This window comes from Ambystoma mexicanum, chromosome 4q, assembly GCF_040938575.1.
Source record: "Ambystoma mexicanum isolate Mex_15411 chromosome 4q, UKY_AmexF1_1, whole genome shotgun sequence".
In the NCBI taxonomy this organism is placed as follows: domain Eukaryota; kingdom Metazoa; phylum Chordata; class Amphibia; order Caudata; family Ambystomatidae; genus Ambystoma; species Ambystoma mexicanum.
This window is the reverse complement of record NC_090928.1, coordinates 75,908,864-75,930,363: the sequence shown is the minus strand read 5'-3', so window position 1 is coordinate 75,930,363 and position 21,500 is coordinate 75,908,864.

Genomic DNA, 21,500 nt, shown 5'->3' with positions numbered 1-21,500 from the left:
GCAACAGCCGTTGTGGACTTCCTACTTAACCTAAGATTAAGCTCCAATCAACACAGTGAGGCTAACAGCTCAGTTATCTCTCTCCTTCAGAGTTAGCTCGGTCTTATTAGTTAAGTCCTTCGCTGAACCCAATTTCTTCTTGTCTTTAGTGTTGGGTTACCTAGAGGGAAAATCAGCTGTTGTCAGTGCAGGTACTACTATTGTTATATTAAGAATTAACTGTGTTAACCATTATTCTTTCTTAATATTAATATCTTTTCATTCCTTTACAGCTGGTGACTATAGCATTGTGTGTTCCCGCCCTTTTGAGTGACCAGTCTCCTTGATTGTATCCATATTGCTGAAAAGAGCTTTCTTTCCCTCAACAGAGAGGAGGCCATGGTTAGGTCTGACTACGGGCTCTACAATCAAGTCCTGGGACAAGGTTCCGCTGCATCACCAGGATTACCAACCGGTGAGTGACGGAATAGGAAGCCTATGGAGGAAGCCATGGAGGAAGTAGATCCCTTGACTGCTTTGTCACAGTTAGTGGCGGAATTACGAGCTGACATGGTTGCTGCTAATTCGGTATTAAACCAAAAGGTGGAGGCGTTGCATGATATGGCAAGTGCCCGCCCCTCAAGCTCTGAGGCTTCTGGCAGCTCGACATCTGGGTCTAGTGCTTCCTCTTTTCCAGGTCGGGATCCAGCACAAGTAATTATGGCAACTCAATTCCCTTTGGCTTTGCCCGAATGATTTTCGGGGATCCTAAACAGTACCAGACTTTCATAAACCAATTCAAGTTGCATTTTTTGTGCCGACCTACTACCTTCCCTAACTCTACTACCAAAGCAGCATTTGTGCTCTCATCAGCAGCATGGGCAAATCCACTTCTGGAATCAAACCGTGACATGTTATATGACTGTGATGCCCTCATTACGGCCATGAATAAAGTTTTTGACACCCGCTATAAGTCCCAGGCAACGGATTGTGAATTCCTGAAACTTCGTCAAGGTTCCTCTCCTTTCTTTACTTATTTAACCTGCTTCAATCAACTAGCAGCTGAGACTGAGTCCCTGAGGAAAAGAAATAGGCAGTCTTTTACCAAGGCCTTTCTGATGAGCTCAAAGATACCTTGGCCACCGTCCCAGTGGTACCTACTGCATTCAGTGAGCTACTTGATCTTGTTCTCCCGATCGATGCCCATAGAGCGGAACGAAAAGGGGAGAAAAGGCTTGTACAGCCTGTTTTGACCGCTCTTGAGGCTGGTTCTCAATCTTCGGCACCTGAACCTATGCAGATTGGTGCAGTCAGGGGTCCTTTAACTCCTGCTCAAACAGAACACTGCAGAAAGAACAATTTATGTATATACTGCGGTTCCTCTGAGCATGTTCTCAAAGATTGTCTCAAAAAACCCGTCAAGAAGTCGGAAAACGTGCAAATCCAGCAATAGATGGAATTCCTATGCTGGGGATGTCTTCTTTGGATTCCACCGTTGGAAGGGCCTGTCTGCCACTCCGGTTGGCCTACCAGTTGTTTTTTCTCCTGTACCTAATCAAAAATTCTCTGCGGTAGCCATCATTGATTCTGGTGCTACTGGTAACTATATGGATTATGATTACGCCGTGAATCACGCAATGCCAGTTCTTACCAAAGAACATCCTGAAGCAATTCACGCTGTAGATGGCACCACCCTTGTATCAGGCTTGGTCACTCAATCTACCTCCCTTCTCTGCATGCAGACTAACGAAGGGCATACTGAAACATTATCCTTTGATTTAATCAAAGCACCCCAGTTCAGGGTTATTCTGGGTATTCCCTGGTTAAAACAGCATAATCCGGCCAATGACTGGGCTACCCGAACGGTTCAGTTCCCGTCTCAGGGGTGCAACAAATCCTGTTTCAGTCACACAGTATTCTTGCCTGGATCCGTGTCACAGGCCATCGGGGCCTCTATTGCTCAAATTGGAGCAGTGACTTCTCCTCCTACCTTGGGCATCCCTGATCAGTACTCTTCCTACCAGGATGTCTTTGACAAGAAAGCCACGGAGCATCTGCCTCCGCATAGACCTTATGACTGTCCGATTGATTTAGTCCCTGGGGCAAAGATTCCGTCTGGTAGAGTTTATTCTCTTACGGTTCCTGAAGATAAAGTATTAAAGGAATACATTGAGAAAACCTTGGCCATGGGGTTTATCCGCCCTTCAAAATCTCTTGCGGCATCCCCACTTTTTTTTTGCCTAAAAAAGAGGGAGATCTCCGCCCCTGCATCGATTATCGGGCTCTCAATGCAGTGACTGTAAAAAATCAGTACCCCCTTCCTCTTACTTCCGTTCTTCTGGATCAATTGGGTGCTTCAGCCATTTTCACCAAATTGGATCTGCGTGGTGCCTATAATCTGGTGCGTATGAGAGAGGGGGACGAGTGGAAAACCGCTTTTAAAACAAGGTATGGTTTGTTTGAGTACTTGGTCATGCCCTTTGGGCTTTGTAATGCCCCGGCCACATTTCAAGCCTTTATGAATGACATATTCCATGATTACCTGGATGGTTTTATGGTGGTGTATTTAGATGACATCCTCATTTTCTCGTCGGATCTCAACTCTCATGTTGAACATGTCAGTCTTGTCCTACAAAAATTGAGGGACAATCATTTGTTTGTGAAAGACGAGAAGTGTGTGTTCCATTCCTCTCAGGTAGACTTTCTGGGGTATGATCTTACAGACCAAGGCATCTGCATGTGTCAGTCTAAAGTTAAGGCGGTTCTCCAGTGGCCAATCCTCTGGTCTGTCAAGGCCCTGCAGTCTTTTTTGGCTTTCTCCAATTTCTATCGTCGCTTTATCCACTCTTTTTCTGCCATTGTGGCCCCCTTCACTGATTTGACTAGTTCCAAACGTCCTTTTCTTTGGACTACCACCGCTCAGGGGGCTTTTGATGCTCTAAAGGCTGCTTTTTCCTCTGCTCCGGTGCTTCAACATCCGTACCTGTTCCTTCCTTACCTGGTCGAGGTGGACGCTTCTGGTTCTGCCATTGGGGCAGTTTTCTCCCAACGTTGTCGTGATTCTGCGGAGATACATCCAGTGGCTTTCTTCTCTCATAAACTTACGCCCTATGAGATTAACTACCCTATCATGGAGAGGGAATTGCTGGCCATCAAAGCTGCCTTTTCGGAATGGCGGCACCATCGCCTGGGTGCATGCCATCCTGTGACAGTTTATTCGGATCATCGCAGCCTTCTAGCATTCAAATCTATGAATTGCTTCACAGCTCATCAGGCTCGGTGGCATCTGTTCTTTTCCCAATTTAACTTTCAAATAACCTATCCTCTGGCGCGTCTTAATACCTTTCGAAACCTGTAGATCCTGCCTTGCTGCTACCCTGCAGGGTCGTGTGTGGTTGCACTTCTCGACCCGCTTTGCGGACTCTCCTTTCCCAATGGGTTTCCGCTCATCGTGAGGAATGTACGTCGCTCCAGTTGGACATTGTGCAGGGGCTTCCATATATCCAGCGGCGTTTGTTTATACCCCCGGGGGATGCTCATTTCTCTGCCCTAGCCACTGCCCATCATTCCTTACTTGCAGCACGTCCGGGGCAACAAAAGACCTTGGAATCCCTCCGTAGATGGGCTTGGTGGCCTACTATGGCAAGGGTTGTTGTGGATTATCTGGACACATGTTCGGTATGTGCTCAATGCAAGCTGCCTCGATCCAAGCCAGTAAGTCTGTTACAGCCTCTGCCTGTTCCTCATAAACCTTGGTACATGGTATCGATGGACTTTATTGTCGAACTACCCCCAGTGAGCGGGGTGAATACTATTCTGGTAATTGTGGATTATTTTACCAAGATGGCTGTCTTTATACCCTGTAAGGGTCTCCCTTCTGCATCTTCTCTGGCGGATCTGTTTGTATGGCATGTCTTCCGGTTCTTTGGGCTCCCTGCTATCATTATCTCTGACCGGGGTCCACAGTTTACTGCCAGCTTCTGGAAAGCCGTGACTGGTTCCCTTCGCATTGATGCTTGATACAGCATGGCATTTCATCCACAAACTGACGGCCAAACCGAGCGTGTTAACGCTACGCTCGAACAGTATCTGAGATGCCTTTGTTTGCAGTACCAGGATTCATGGTTGTCCCTGATACCGGCTGCGGAATTCGCCTACAATAACTCTTTTCACACATCCTCTGGGGTTTCCCCATTCTTTGCTCTATATGGGCAACATCTGGATGTTACCTCTGGATCCGGTCCTACCGGTGGACAATCCTGCGGCCAATGCTTGCATTAGAGATATGGACGCTGTTCATCGTGATGTTCGAATGCATTTACTCCGGGCTCAGTTACGGGCTACGAAATTCGCAGACCGCCATCGTGCCCCCGCCCCGGTTTACGGGGTAGGTTCCAAAGTATGGTTGGCTACCCGCAGCCTCCGGATTTCAAGTAAACGGTCTCTCCTTCCACGTTTCGTGGGTCCCTTCTCTGTTCTGGCGGTGATTAATCCTGCCTGTTGCTGTGCAGTTACAACTTCCCACTGCCTGGAAAGTGCACCCGGTGTTCTATGTCTCCTTGCTGAAGCCTTGTTCTGCCTCTGTTCGTCTTCCAGTCACTCCCGCTCCTTTGGAGGTGGCACGGGATGAGGAGTTTGAAGTGGCAGACATCATGGCTTTCCGTTGGCGCAGGGGCCGCCTGTACTATCTGATGGACTGGAAGGGTTTTGGTCTGGACGATCGTACCTTGGAACCTTTGGGCAACATTCATGCTCCAGACGGTTGCGTCATTTCCATGCCCACAGTGGGTTGCCTCCGCCTTTTGGGGTGGATACTGTTATGCCAAGGAGACCGCTGGCAGCTCATAGTGATGCTAAACTTACCCGATATGTTGGCCGACAACGTTCTGCCAGGCATGCCACGTTTCTATGTCACCGAATACGGCGCTTTCCGGCACCGTTTCATAAACGTTGGAGGTTACTTTAATGGTCCGGGACGTGGACGGACTTCAATTCCCATCATCCTTGCTTCCCATCCTTTCTCCAATGGGAATCAGGGAGCCTCGCTTTGAACTGCATATTATGTTTCACGTAACACGGAAGTATGCTTCCTATTGAAGTTACTCCAGTGATTTGTTGCTCCTGAAATTCCGTCTTCATCTTCGACTTACCTTGGATTTTCCTACCTGTGTACCGAACCCCCAGCCTGTTGTACTGATTTCTCTTTCGGCCTTCGCCTTGTTCCCGGTTACTCCCGCCCGTGTATCCAACCTTCCAGTCTGTCTACGGACCATCCTCCTGGACGCTGATTTTGTTTCAAGTCTTCTGCCCGTGTACCGTACCCAGACTGTTATTTGGTTTGGAATTGGAACTCCTCCACTCGACAGCGCAAACAAGCGCACCGCAAGTATCTAATTTCCTTACCTGGGTAATATCATTTGTCTTGTCAATCGTGTTGTGGCTGCTTCCCAGTTAAACTGACTTCTTCCACATCCTCTTAACTTAAACTCCTCCGTGCACAAGAACGCTCTGCAGGGTCGTGCACCATTCCGTCTTGAGTGATTCGCAAGCCGTCGGGTATAGTTCCCCTACTAATTTTCCTCTTTGTTGTTTTGCACCAGCCGTTGTGGACTTCCTACTTAACCTAAGATTAAGTTCCAATCAACACGGTGAGGCTAACAGCTCAGTTATCTCTCTCCTTCAGAGTTAGCTCTGTCTTATTAGTTATGTCCTTCGCTGAGCCCAATTTCTTCTTGTCTTTAGGGTTGGGTTACCTAGAGTGAAAATCTGCTGTAGTCAGTACAGGTACTACTAGTGTTATATTAAGAATTAACTGTGTTAACCATTATTCTTTCTTAATATTAATACCTTTTCATTTCTTTACAGCTGGTGACTATAGAGGTGTGTGTTCCCGCTCTTTTGAGTAAATGGTCTCCTTGATTGTATCCTTTAACAGTCTGGGGACATATTGCTAAAAAGAGCCTTCTTTCCCTCAACAGAGAGGAGGCCCTGGTTAGGTCTGACTACGGGCTCTACAAATAAGTCCTGGGTCAAGGTTCCATTGCATCACCAGGATTACCAACCGGTGAGTGACGAATCTGGGTTGTCAAGGTTTGTAAACATCAATCTTTTCAAAGATACATATTGTAAGCATGAACACTGTGATTAGTTTGATTACAAAGGGCAAGGGGCATTCTGGAAGGATCTTTTGCTGCATCTACTGAAGCATTTAGGTTTCAGCTATCAAAGGCCATTTTTTAAGGCCAAGCCTTCATCAGGACCCACTTTAACTGTTGATGGGCCCCTGTAGTTGATAAGCAAATGAGTAAAAAAAAAGAACGAGATATGTGGGGAGAATTAGGTAGCAATCTCTTTAAAAAACTGTCTTAAGTAATATCTATCATGGGTACTTATAGAAAAAACATATAATGTCATGGGTATGCTTTTCTACCCCGTGTGGTGTTCCATACGGATGCACTCAGCCTGTCTTCAAAAATAGCAATGTGTCCTCAATGTCTGGTGCCCTAAAAAAAGGAAAATGAGCAGAAACATGTATCAGCTCACTCCAGTGGACACTATTATGGTCAAATATGCACCTGGAAGGGGCAGTTTCTGGAAAGAAAATCAAATGCATTCAATAACGTGGTTTTAGCCTCATTTCACAAATGTATACTACCATATGGAGGTAAAGTAAAAGGCATTTCAGGTGTGGTCAGGCACCAGTGGTAATGACGGGTAAATGCCAGGTTAGGTACATTGCCTTTTCAGGTTTATTCATTAAAGGTATTGAAACATGAAAGATACCCCTGCCTTGTGTCATTCTCTTACCTGTACAACCAATGGACATGGCACCATTGTGGGTGGGGTTTGTCATTGTCTGCAACCACGGCAGTTAACGTAGCTAGCACGCTATAGTATGTAGACATAACTTTAGTGAAGTGCAGTTGAACTGGAAAAGTACAGAGCTGGGTTGAACTACTGGTCTGGCGTGTAGTAGCGATACAGCATCTCAATAGGTGTACCATCTCGAAGCGGCATGCCATAGGTGTTAAAGAGAGGCAGTTATAGCAGATTTAACATTTTACTCATGTATATCTTAGGCAAGGGATGTGCACAAGTATTATGAGTGCTGTCATTTTTACCGATATGTGAATAACTTGGCATTTTTAATTAAGGTTTCAGTTTCCTGCACAATAAGAAACTGCGTACCAAGGTTTTTGCAGAAGAAGTGTTTCCTTTTTAAAACATGTATTGCTGCTGCTTATTTTTGCAGGTGACAGGGTTGTAATATCACACTAAAATGGACCATAGTGTTTGGTTGTTCAGTCCATGCAAGTGTGCACGTAATCGCAGAATCCAGTGTTGTTCTAATCATCATTGAACGGTTGTTGCAACCAGTCGATCACCAGCCACTGAGGAATGTCGTTGTTGTCTACATAATGTTTGACTAATGGTGCTTGTGTGTTCTGGGTCCTGATTTTGGAACAATGTTCCACTCTCCTGATTACTGCCGCACATGTGGTCATCCCAATGTATCACAACTTGCAGGGGCATGAGATGGCATAGATTATATTTTTAGTCTGACAAGAAGAAAACTGTCTCAATTGCTGTCTAAAATGATATGTTTGAAAAGTAGTCATCTTGTTAGTAAATTTGCATGCTGAGCAGTAGCCACATGGAAGGTGCCCCACCAGCGGTGGTAAACCTGTGAAAAGAGAAACAAAATATCCAGGCTGAGTACCCCAAAAGGAAATACGCCAAACACAGGTTTCAAAGGAACATCCAAAGTACTTTATTCTCTGTCAAATAGAATTACAAAACAGTGCAAAGTCAGATAGCTATCGGCCCTCAGTACAACACAACGAACTCCAGCGTGGTTCAGTGTGTTCAGTGAGAGAGTGTACATTAGAATGCATTCGCTTTTTTTACATTTTGTGAGCGCTATGGCCAACCCTTCTTCGAGTTAATATTCTACTTTATATCTTACCAATTCTAGGGTTCGTTGCCGTGTCTCAAATAACCGCTTCTAACTGGTTCGTTCTTTATTACATGTAACAATAAGCTTATGCATTAACTGTGTATTCTAAGTTTCGTATTGCAGATCTTCTTAAACATTAATACAATATAGTAGAACAGATGTTCTTTGTCCAATGTATAAATACATTATCATAATACATACTCGTGGATTGGTTTACTTGCACGAGTAATCCTTTTACACATAGGTCATCGTAGGACGAGGTCTCAGTTCATGACCTCAACATGTAGCCTGCAGGCAGATTACACATTAGCAATGTACATAGGTCAAGACGGCCATGTTGTATTTTGCAATGACATCGTCCACCATTTTAGCTCACAGGGTGACTTTTCCACATAAATCCTAAAATGGCGGTTTTGACCTAAAATGGCGGCCTACATAGATTAAAGGTCAGGACCTTGTAACACAGATCTCGCAAAAGACTTTCGAGCAGCTTGGTGTAGGCCAATATTAATATATTCATTACAATAGGAGGCACAATATACTTTTTATTCCGACAAACCCAGCTTGTCTTTAAAGTTGCAACCACATTTGTATGCAAACAAAAGCTTTGTGTGGGTGCCCTGACCAATCCCCAAAGCATGCCAAAGTTTATTGATGTGTTGTTTTAATGCAGAGGTGAATCTAGAGAATGTGGCCACAGACGTCAAAATGTCCTCCTTTGGTTGGGAATCCTTATTTGGATTTAACAGCATATCTCTGGCAATGCTCAATACTCTCTTAGCTGTATGTTTAAGGAGCTGGGGAGTATATATCCCTGATGTTTCAGTTTATTGGTGAAAACCTTCGCATACTCAACATAATCTCTTGTAAGTGAACCATTTTATGTGATTCGTAAAAACAGACTGTAAGGTGAGTTGTCACAGAACGATTTGGGGTGTTGGTTGAAATAATGCAAAATGGCATTTCTGTCTTGGGTTTCCTGAAAAGGGAGGTGTGGAGTTGTCCCTCCATGTGATAAATATATAAATGAAGGAAGGCTATTTGTTCTTCCTGATAACTCAAAGTATACCCAAGGTTTGGTTAAGACTGTGATTCCACATCTCAAAGTCAATCAGCGCTGAGCGAGTACCTTTCCAGATCAGCAGGATATCATCAATAAAATCTTTCCAAAGAGTAATATTAATGGGAAAATGGTGCACTGGAAAAATATGTTTTTCTTCAAAACAAGACATGCACAGGTTAGTTATGCAGTGGGCAAATACTGCCCCCATTGCCGTCCCTTTGAATATGGGGGGGCTGCCAATGGGAAAACAATTCTGACTTAATGCTATTTTAAGAAGCTTAAGAATAAAGCCTTGTTGTATGTGGGGCAGCGATAGGAGGAACGCAGCTGCGGTATGTTGTGTGTCTAGCTAGGAGGGGAGGAGCATGTGGCAGGGGTGTGTCTAATGGATTGCTAGCTGGTGAACCTCTATGTAGCTGCTCATTTCCGGCAGACTAGCATTGTTGCATTTCACCGTGAACGTTGCTCTTACCCTGGGCATGGCCACAGCCATTCAGTAATGGAACAGGGGATCCAGAGCAGTGCCATGTACAATTCGGTCACTCCAACTCGTGTGTGGACCTGGGAACTAAAATCCACTGTGCGCAATTCATACACACAATTCTAGCTGAGGCTACGCTGCGCTGTCAAAAAGTGCAACACAAAGGTCCCTGAAAAGTGCAGAAAGAGACAGCTGCTGAAATGTTCTTAGTCATGCGCACTGCACCTTTGCAGGCAAACACGATATGCATGCAGTGGCTCTGGTTTGTTAAATAATAGTTTGCTCATGTTCGCGCTACAGTTATTTTGTGTTCAGTTCATCTGAAGACCCTGGTAGTGTTAAATTCGATTTTTGTTGCTGAACTGTTCACCTATGTGGATGTATATGGAGCAAGGGTTGCTTTGGGGAAGTTTCGATTACATAATACAGTGTAACTCATATTCACAGCAGAGTGGCGCCCTTTTGTGCATTCCAATCAGCAATCCAACCAGCAAAAAGTCCGAGGAAATGCACTGAAAATGAGACATGGTGCAATCCTATTGGAGAACGCTCTGCCAATCAAGCAGGTTTGTTGCCTATAAAGTGCCTGTCAGGAACTGTAATCTGAATTGACTGTGCTGTTAATTTGGAGATCAAGGCTTTGCATTTCTTTGCCAGCCATTGTAATTGCACCGCTTTTATGTCTGCCCTATGTTTACATTTGTATAACGTTCATAAACTTGTATAGCGCCATTTAACCCAGGGTCTCGTGCAAAGCTCCCGATCGATATGTTTCTTTCCTGGTGGTTTATGTAAGTCTTTCTGGTGCCACGGTTTGTTTGTCGAGCTCTTTCAAGGTAGTGATGACTATTTCCACAGAAGAGGTCAGACTTGGGGCACCGTAAACCACGAGCAGTAAATCGAGGCCCTTCCACTTACGGGATGGCTTCTGCTACCTATGCCTAAAAGTTAGGAAAACACGTTTCCTATAAACAGCGTGTCATGGTGTTTCCAGAGAGAGACAGCTTTCCTTGCACACACGGCTCGAGTTTCACGAAGGTAAACTGTCCACATAAATACACAGAGAAGTGTTGTGTGAGACGAGCAGGCCTCAAGAATGTCCGCAGTGTGACAGTTAAGCGTGTGAACTTTCAACTCCCCCTTGGGTTGTTTTTATTTTAGATTGATGGCTGCGGGCTATTTTGGGAGCCGGCCACTCTCTAATTTGCGATTTTGTACAAAAGAATCGCAGATTTTAAGGAAAAGACGACTTAAGTTGAGGCCGACCTTTTATTGGACTCATTGAAAATATTATGCAGAGACGGAAAAAGGGAATTCGCTTTCGAAGTTCCATGCACTTAATCACGGTACAGTGAGAAAAAAGGGCATTTCCGGTGTAACTGTTTTGGATGTATCTTAGTATGAACAATGTGCGAATTGAGCCTATCTTTCATAAAACCACTTTTCATATGATATGAGGGCATTCATAACGCGCCTGTAATAAGAATGGCCAGCTGGCTCTTTTTCGCCTTCGCGTTTTCTATTAACTTTACTCCAAGGTCTTAGTGTTCGCAGACGGAGGTATAGACATATTTCCGGGGGGGGGGGGGGAGGCATATGGTTAGCACCGTGTTTAGTGTTCACATTGCGTCATACCCATCAGCTTCGCGGCGTCCTCGTTGGTGTTGTAATAAGGGCAGATGTACATGTTTTACTGAGCATTAAGCAAGCTCCGCACACCCGAGGAAGGGGAAGTTTGAAGGCGTGCATGATGAGCTTGAATACATACAATTAAAGTGGCTCTAGGATATTAACCACTTGGTGATGGCCCCAGGGAAGAGGGGGAATCAGTGAATACCTATGGAAGAGAATGAAGAGAGAATAGATGCCGTCACACATTCTTATCAGCACAAAATGCAAACTCCCCCATCACAAAGCTAGGGTAGCCATTAGCTCACACTACTCGCTAGCTAGGGACGATGAGGTGTGCATCTTTTGATTCACAGGAAGGAGCTATGTTTAAGCCAGTGCCTTCGTCATCTAGATCCCTGGCATTGCTTAGCAGAGGACTAATGTCATGCTCAGTTCCACTATACACAGTATCACATTGTGTGTTGTAATTAAAGTAGACTGCAGCTATTTTGCAAGTGGTCGCGCATATGATGGGTGTTTGAAGCTCATCTGCTTTTCATTATATCGGTTTCATGTGTCTTTATTAATTACAGGTCTACTTCTTTAGCCAACTGACCGAGCATCTCAGAACATGTCATCACATGTGTGGTTTTATTTTGTTAATGGGCACCCCACAGTTCCCATTCTCAACCTCAATTGTGAGGTAAGGGTTAATTTCTTGTGATTAATATACCAATGGGTTTACCAATTTAGCACAGGCACACTGGCATTCAATAAAACCAATGCATTCACGCAGACGGTTAAAACCCAGAAAAGACTACGCGTGGCAGCGTTGCCACAACAGTACTGGCTATTCCTGTCAAGGAGAACAGCACTCGGCTGGATCTCCATGGATCTCCATGTCAGCAAGGATTATCCAAGCCAACCCCGTCTCTTGCCAGAAGTAGGGATTTTTCAATTGTGAATTGGTACTAGTACATGTGAGGGAAGGGTTGTCAGTTGTGTCTTGCAATTTACTTTAAGTCCTTGTGTGAAATCAGGGGAGACTTAGCCTTTCATGGCTGATGGTGTGACATCGTCAGTGGCTCTAGAATGTACTTACTTTAGTGTGATCAACATGCTTTAAGTGGGAAGCCAAACCGAATGGGGCTCTAACAAAGTGTGCAGAGCGTAGCATAAAAGGGGGGCTCACCTGCCGCAAACAATGCATCATGAAACCCTGCAAGTGTATTCTGCGTCAGTCTGATTTCACAAAATACATTCTTGTGAGTGGAAGGGGGATGAGGGAGACTGCTCGAGAGCACATTTTGGACCTTACTGGGGCTCTACCCTGGCTAGAGCTAACCCACTATAATCCCGGATTGTAGTCCATCTGTGTTTATAATGCACACAACTATTGTTTGATCTTAGCTGAACAGCAATGTGGGCTTACTGAAGCAAAAGAACCCAGGAGAGGGGGGCATTAACGGTCGGGTAATGCCCCAGGGGCGATAGTTACAAGCAAAGCAAGGGCTTTGACGTAGCCCCAGGGGCATTACCCAAGTGGTGATATCCCTCCTCAGAGGGTTCTATTGCTATTAGTGCCCCGGCATGATGTACCGGGGCACTAATAGGATTTTTTCTGGAGTTGATAAACGGTGTGTAAACCGTTTCTCACTCAACTCGAGGAAAAAAAAAAGTGACACCTTTCCACTGCCCGACCTGGGTTTGAGTGTTAGCTGCGTGACTGTGCACTTGTGTGTGAAGAAAAAGTGTAGCTGCATTTGAATTCCTTAAATACACAAGGGGGACAACTTCCGCCCTGTAAAAAACGTAGGCGGACGCTATCCCCCCGCGTGCTCCCTCGTCTTGTGCCACGATTCAATGTAGGTCTTAGGGCCAATTTCTTATTGATTGTTTTTTCTTTTAAAAGCGAAAGTGCATATAAAAAAGATAAATAAATAATTGAATAGACACAACATATAAAATACACAGAGTGCATTTCAAGTAACTTATTAACAACTCAATGAAACGTACTTAATGGATCTAATCTCATGTTTCCAAAACTATAAAAAAATACAGTTGTGCCATAGGTTTCATCAGATTTGTGATACCTTTCCATGAATTGAGTCCCTGGAGGCACAATATTCACGCATGTCCCATGAGCGGCCAAGCCATACAAACTACCTTGAATAGAAAGGGCATTTTCAGGGTTTTTTGTGGTAATGCAATCAAGCATGTGGTCTCGAGTAGTCCCAATTTCTCCCAGAGAGGAACAGAGACAATAAACTTACCGTTCTCTAGCTATACTACTCCAGGCACCACCCATGACTTAATTCCCCTGATTGGAGCAAGTTAAAACGGAATTTCATTAACATGTGGTATTCAATAGGACAGGCAATAACCTCACATAGTTACTCATTTAATGAATGCATGGACAGTCACAAAGGTATGCAAGTTAGCTTCAGTTGGGTCAACATAGTTAAAATAGTAAAGATTTTTTCTAGGATACATTGCCAAAACGAATCAGGAAAATGGCCTGAAGAGGGATTTTCATGACAGGCTTCCCAGCTTACACGCTAAGGGGTTGAAGTGTTTTATAATGGCGCAATCCCATAGGAAAACGTTCAATGAATCAGGCCCTAAATCTTACCACAGAAAAAAAAGTCAGGTAAAAGGTCCAATCATTTGCGATATGAGCTGTCCATAACCAGGCAGGAATTTTCATTGGGGTGCCAAGTGGAAGGCCAATGTCGCTCTCCCATCATATGCCTTTTAAATGATTTTGTTAGAGTCGGCCCAGATTTCAGCACATATATTCGCACCTAGGTAACAGTGGTCAGCCAATCAAGAAGCTGGAAATGCAGGTGGAAACTGCCTCCCGCATTCCAAAAGCCACCCTTGCACCATCCCGGGTGTGGCCTTTTATTCCTTCAAAGCTTCAGCCCCCGCCCCCAGCTCTGCCATTCCAACTCCCCCAGTCTCCAAATCATTGCAAATCCACCAACTTACCCGGGAGACCAGCGCTTCATGCTCCAGCTGCCACATTCCCACATTGCCCCTGGCTGCCATAGAGATAGAAAAGGAACTTAGTCCTTTTTATATTTTCTATGGCGTTGGCCGTCTTTTTTATGGGTGATTGTGCATGTGCAATATTGGCAGAGTTTTAATAAAGTTAAACTATTAACATCCCAGAGAGGGACCCCAGGGTGTAAATAGATATCACCCCCTTTTCTGGTGTCATACATGGTTGGTATCGGCTCTTAACCCTCACAGAGCACCTCGCTTCATTCAAGGCTACCTAGGTTTGGGCTGTTGGCCCTTTACTCCCCAGACATGGGGGTGATTGCTATACCATACTCAGCTCTCTTTTTCCATGCAAAACCTTCATCAATGGGCTGCCAGTGATGCCGCCTACCAAATATTAAAACCAGAAAGCGCCGACATAGCTTGGCGTGTCATCACTTCTCTATGGGCTGCCCGAATCATTGTTCCACAAAAGTTAAGCACCAGGTACATACATTTCCTAATCTGCTCTACACAAAAAATGTGTGCATACCAGCTAACATGTCTATTCTTTCATTTGTTTCCCAGGCTCATCACCTTTAATTTGGCTATACTTATGCTTATCACCAAATATTTTTCTTAACAATATATGGCCACTTAGGTTAGTAAAGGTTGAGGACACCACATTTTATTAAAATCTAACACTTTGAGGTCATCGGCATTGTCTAAATACATGCAAAGGTGTTGGCCAATTTTGGAATTGTTGTCAGTTCTATGCTGCGGTTTATCTTACCTGTATATCATTTGTGGCATACATAGTGGCTCAGATAGTGAACCTTTTTTTATTTAGCTTCTAATTGTGTGTCTCTAGACTATTCCCGTTGTTCCAACGGTTAGAATGAGATATGTATTTGTCCAATAATCTTCCATTAAAAGGGCATCTGAGATTTGATCACATCTGTGACCCACTCAGGCACTGCGCGACCACTCAACTTTGAGATATAGGTAGTGTGAAATTATAACAAGGTTGACTCTTTCTTTGATGAGAAAATGCAGGTCCCCACTTTCTATGGACAACTTAATCGTCTACCGGCCAGCCCGGTATAGACAGGTGGCAAGGAAGAAAACACGGAATGGCACGAATGTTGGTCAGAATACACATTCCAGGCAAATTGAAGTGAATGCAAAAATGAATACTGGACTCCAGAAATAACAAACAGGACAGATGAATAGAAATCATAAACGCTTTAGTGACAGGTTTGAACAAAACAGCACAAAGGACGGCCCTAGGACAAAATTAGCAGATTGGTATTTGTATGAACGCAAGAGGGATACATTGGCAGTACATGGGGTTTCGTGTGCATTTTACAGTGAAACTTTTATTGACAATGCAGAAAGAACACTCAAGGTTTTTACATTATAGCAGCTGTAATGGATAATATGTTCAACCTTTTCATATATGTGAACCCTTTTGTATATGTATGACTTGAAAAGAACTCAAGATTCACTCATTACAAACAGGGAATCTATTTCTTTTCAAACCACTCAACATTGGAGCTGCTGGCCTTCAAATAGAACCAGAGCTCTCTTTCACTATGCTCTGGACCTGCTCGAGAACTAAACAAGTTTGCCCCAAGGAATTTACCAAACAGCTTAGTACAATGAGTGGTCTAAGACTACACGGTACTTACAGCCAAAGGTCGGCTTTCAATTTAAGGTCCTTTTACTAGGGTTAAACAAGGTTTTTCATCAAAATGACTCTTTACATGTAACCTTTACTGCCACCCCACTTGCCAAAACCAGTGGGGCCATGCGGATACATAATTCTGTGCAGTCATATTGAATGCTAAGGGGATTTGTTGGTCCAGGAAGCAGTTTACAACAACATAATTTAGCAGCAGAGTGAACATATGCACATCATATTGTCACTTCAGAGGGTCACACATGCTTTAAGTACATGCTAAACCATCCCAAACCTCAGGGGAACTATCAAAACATTGACAAAAATGTATAGAACATTAGAAACAGGGACATACATACATTCAATGGCAAAAGGGAGGGACCTCGAGATGTGGTTAGAGGTACCACACAAACTAAATCTAGGAAATACATCTCACAAAGGAAGACAATGGAAAAGTGAGCACAGTGCCACCTTTGAGCGGCTGAGGTTATTGCACCAGGGTTGAGCAAAGAACATAACTCAGGGATGTCCAACTCCAGGCCAAGACAAACAGAATCCTGATAGGTTTTCGGGAAATCCCTCATGAATATTCATACATTTAGAAAGGACATAAAAGAAAAAGAGGTGAGGGCTGAATGGCTATAGAAGACAGGCAACTACGATTACTATGGCTGACGCCAATTGAGGTAGTGCCAGACTTTTACAAGACAGGGGGGGAGGAGAGGGAGAGGGCAGGTGGCTGCAAAAGACACCCGGCTACAATTACTATGCCTGATGGCAATTGAGGTGGTGCCGGAATTAAACAGGAGGAGGGAAAGGTAGGAATGGAGGCGGGGAGAGTGGGTAGAGGGTCGGGGAAGTGGACGTGAGGGGGGCAAGAAACACTAAACAGACACAGAGACCCTAGCGGGGAACAAGGGGAAGTCGGGGGCACAGAATCACTCACAGGGCACAAGGGAGTGGATGGGGGCACAGAATCACTCACGGGGCACAAGGAGGTGTGTAGGGGGCACATAATCACTCACGGGCACAAGGGGGTCGGTGGGGGGTTCACAGAATCACTCACAGGGCACAAGGGAGTGGATAGGGGCACAACATCACTCACAGGGCTCAAGGGGGTGGGTGGAGGGCACAGCATCACTCACAGGGCACAAGAAGGTGGGTGGGGGCACAGAATCACTCATGGGACACAAGGGGGTGGGTGTGGGGCACAGAATCACTCACGGAGCACAAGGGGTTGGGTGGGGGCATATAATCACTCAAGTGGAACAAGGGGTGGGTGGGGGGCACAGAATCACTCATGGGGCACAAGGTGGTGGGTGGGGGCACAGAATCACTCACAGGGGCATAGCACAGGGTTGCAATGTGGCGTACCGTGGCGGACGGCGGTAGACATGGCCTTCGTTGTGGGCCTTAGGTGGTGAGGCTGGCTCCCACCTCCCAGTTGCTCCTATTTGCTTAAGGACCAAAGGTATCCAAAGGGAGAGAGGGGCAGGAGCTGGACCAGAAAACAGGAAAACATGTTCTTACACTTGCGTGCAAAACGAGGAACGGCCATCTTGGAAGGCCTTAGAGCATAGTGGTAATAGGTAGGGCAAACATTTTTCAATAAAGTTGCCAAGTAAAGCACGCAAGGAGCGCAACATGATGGAAACAGCAGCCCAAGAACACAGGCCCAATCATATCGTGTCAATTGCACCCAAAATTAAAGTTGCTCACCGCTGCATACAAAAGTCAGTTAATGCCACAGTTTCTTTACCCCCAGTGGTGCGCATCATGTAGGTAGTCTGTCGCAGGTAGAGGGTGCTGAGGGGCAGAGGGAAACACTCCATCACGAAGGGAAGTGAGAGCAGGAGGAAGCAGGATGGAGTCAGGGCCCCGTTGTGGACCTTAGGTGGTGAGGCAGTCTCCCGCCTCCCGGTTGCTGCTATTGGCTTAAGGGCCAAAGGCAACCAATGGGAGAGGGGGGCAGGAGCTGGCCTGGAAAACAGGAAAACACTTTCTTAAAGATGCGTGCAAAATGAGGAGCGTCCATCTTGAAAGGCCTTAGAGCATGGTAGTAATAGGCAGGACAAAACATGTTCAATAAAGTTGCCAAGTAAAACAAGCATGGAGCGCAACATGATGGAAACAGCAGCCCAAGAACACAGGCACGATCCGATCGTGTCAATTGCACCCAAAGTTGAAGTCGCTCGCCCCCACATACAAAAGTCAGATAATGCCACAGTTTCCTTACCCCTACTGGTGCGCATTATTTAGTTAGTCCGGCGCAACGTAGAGGGTGCTGAGGGGCAGAGGGAAAAACATTGCCCTCGGGAAAAGTCCAAGGTACGGACGGGCTGCCAGTGTAGTTCTATAAGGCTTATGTAGATACATTGCACCACTACTAGCCAGGGCATACAATGAAGCATATGAATTAGGAATTCGCCCAGGAAGTATCCGACCGGCTATGATAATCCCGCTCCTCAAACCAAACAAGGTAGACACTGACTGTAGTTCCTACAGACTGTTGTCTTTATTAAACCAGGATAGTAAGATCCTTACGGCATCTCTGGCAAATAGACTTAGGAAAGTAATAGCAACCTTAGTTAATCATGATCAGACTGGATATGTTACAGTGAGGAGTATTGCTGGGAACCTGAGAAGACTGCATCATGTCATCCATTGCACGAGAGGCAGGGCTGAGCAAAGCACCCTTGCTTCAATGGATGCTACCAAAGCGTTTGATCTGTCCATTGGGACTGGTTATATGCCACCGTGGTTACGATGGGAATAGGGCCGAATTACATGAAATGGGTGAAATTAATATATACTCAACCGATGGCTACAGTCAGGACTGGTACCATGTTTTCAGACAAATGGGAACTGCATAAAGTGATGAGACAGGGGTGCCAGCTATCCTCAAAGCTATACATAATTGCAGCAGAACCCATTGCAGCTTTTCTGAGACAGGAATATAGTGATGCTGGCATAGAAATAGATGGGGTGCGGCACATAGTATCAATGTACACAGATGATATGTTGCTATACCTGAGTAACCCGGAGGTGAATCTGCCATGTGTTGGAGGTGTTGGAAAACTTCGGTACACTGACAGGGATCTGAATAAATAAGAGCAAATCATGTCTATTCCCACTAGCAAGGATGGCGACTCTTACAGAAGCAGATTTGCTGGTCCTACCCTTACCATGGAGAAAGAACTCCTTTCGATATCTAGGGCTGAACATATACCATGATCCTAAGATAGAACATGAATCTCGCACAGTTCAGGCTAAGGAGGGCTTGGTTAAATCAATGGAGTTTTGGAGCAAGCTACCGTTGTCGATGGCAGGAGAGCAACACTATTAAAAATGGTGGCATTGCCGAGACTTATGCACTGCTTTGGAAATATCCCATACAATATTCCTAAAAAAATATTTCTAGAACTATGCAGGGGCTTCGTTTGCCAAGGGGGTAGGCATCAAGTTGCACTTAACGTATTACAAAGGCCTGATGCGCAGGGAGGATTAAAAATTCAGAATTTTGAATTATACTTTCTGGCGTGCCAGCTACAGTATGTAGTGCAATGGATGGCGGATGACACTACTGCAGATACAATTCTCCTACAACCAGCATTAAAAAGACTACTTCTCAGACACTTAATCTGGACTTCCCCGAGGGAACAGTATAGCCACCCCCATTCAGTGAAGTTAGAAATACAGATATGGCGGAGGACCTGCAAAATCATGGGACTTGGAGACCCAATATCGCCACAGACACCCTTAGCAGCGGTATTGGCGAATATACATGGATATAGAACGAGAGTAAGGGCACAGTGGGAGTCTTTTGGGATGGCGACGATAGGGGATCTGAGGAATGAAAACAGGCTGCTGGATTTTACTGAACTGAAAGAGGCCACGAATATACATAAGGGTCACTTCCTGCTACACAGGACCATGTTAAGTACAATAAAATGTAGGTGGCCAGCAGTCACGGAGGAGACTATAGGGTGTGAAGACACAGAAACACTCATAAACATCGCAGAGGGGGGGCACGTTATTTCAAGAATTTATGAGGTATGGATTAATCACACCTCAAGAGTTCAATGGAAATGCAAGAGAAGATGGGAGGAAGCATTGGGGAGAACGTTTGAGGACAAAGAGTGGCAAAGTATAGTCCTATACCACAAAAAAGTCTCTAGAAACGCCAGGCTGCAGCTAATCCAACTCTACATTACACAAAGGGCATATCTAACACCAGCTGCAATAGCAAAATTCTAAGGGGCGAGTAAGCAGGCATGTCCCAAATCCAAGGAAGTGAATGCAGGATTGATACATATGTTTTAGGAATGTCGGATGGTGCAGGTATTTTGGAGGGAGGTGGCAAGCAAAGTAGCTCAAGGTGGTATTAATCTTGATATGCAATTCCCGGAAGCATGTATGCTGGGCCTGTTTAAGAAAAGCATGAAGCATAAGTCCCTGGTAAAGTTCAAAGACCTAATGTATATACTAGCCAAACGTGGCATTGCCATGTGGTGGAAAGCTACTAAGGAGCCAAGTATCGATAGATGGGGGAAGACCTGAAAAAATGGTCAACGGCAGAAACGGAAGTGTGGGAAAAGGCACAGGGGGAACAAAAACAGGAATCCATGCACTGACAGTGACATTGTTTAATCAAAATGAGAGTGATGGCGCTACTCAAGGCACACAAGACGGAACCAGGGAAAGTGTGGTAGAATAACAATAAAGTTAGAACTATATACAGGCAGTTAAAGGAGGGAGGGGTTGGGAAGTTAAAAGAGGAACATTGGAAAGCAAACTTGAAGTATATGATTATTTACATTACTGTTTGTTACTGTTGTATTGCAAATACTAATAAAGATAATAACAAAAAAAGTATACAAGAATAGGTGTAAAGCCATGGCAGGAGAGAATACCAGGCATTACAAATCACAAGTGTTTGAGAATATGAGAGCAAGTGTATGAGAACATGTGGTTTGCATACAAATAAAGTCCTGGCAGGAAAATATACCAGGCATTCACAAGTAAGAGGTGTTTATGTAAAAGGGGAGGTCAAGATGAACAATGTTATAAGAGAACATCCTCCTGTGGTGGAGTTAAACATTTCTTGAAGACCAAAGATATTTCCCTTTTACTTTAGAGTTGATTAGAATGTGAGGGTCAGAATAGTACTTTGGGCACATGACCTGTTGTTTTTGACATTGTGGCAATGGGCCAGCCCATTAGTTTTGTTTTGGTAGGGAAAATACCTCTAAGAGCAGGGGCAGAGAGGCATTTTTCCAAACCCATTTTGTTTGATAAAAGGCTATAGCCAAAAACATGAAAAAAAATAAGGATATTTTACTGGAAGCTGGGAGCCGCTCCGGCATGTATTTGTGGTGTACATATAAAGTCCAAGGACCACAACACCTGCTGAGGTCCCAATGGCAGAGAGTAGCAAAGGCAGCACACTGGAGGTTTCAGGACAGGTTAAGGGAACAGATCAGCAGCATGGAAGACATGACTCAGGCAGGCTGGGCACCATCATGGGTACAGGCCTCATACAAGCATGACAGAAGAATGCCGGCTGGTAGAGTCTCTACATGAGGTTGCCATGGAAAAAGCCACACCGAAACTGTGAGGCTTTTGCTTAAATAACCAAAGCAACAATTCAGGTTGATGTGGTGGCTGGTATCCACTGGGACAATACCACTTACTAAAAATATCTTGCAACATTAGATCTACATATAAGAACTTGTAAATAAAG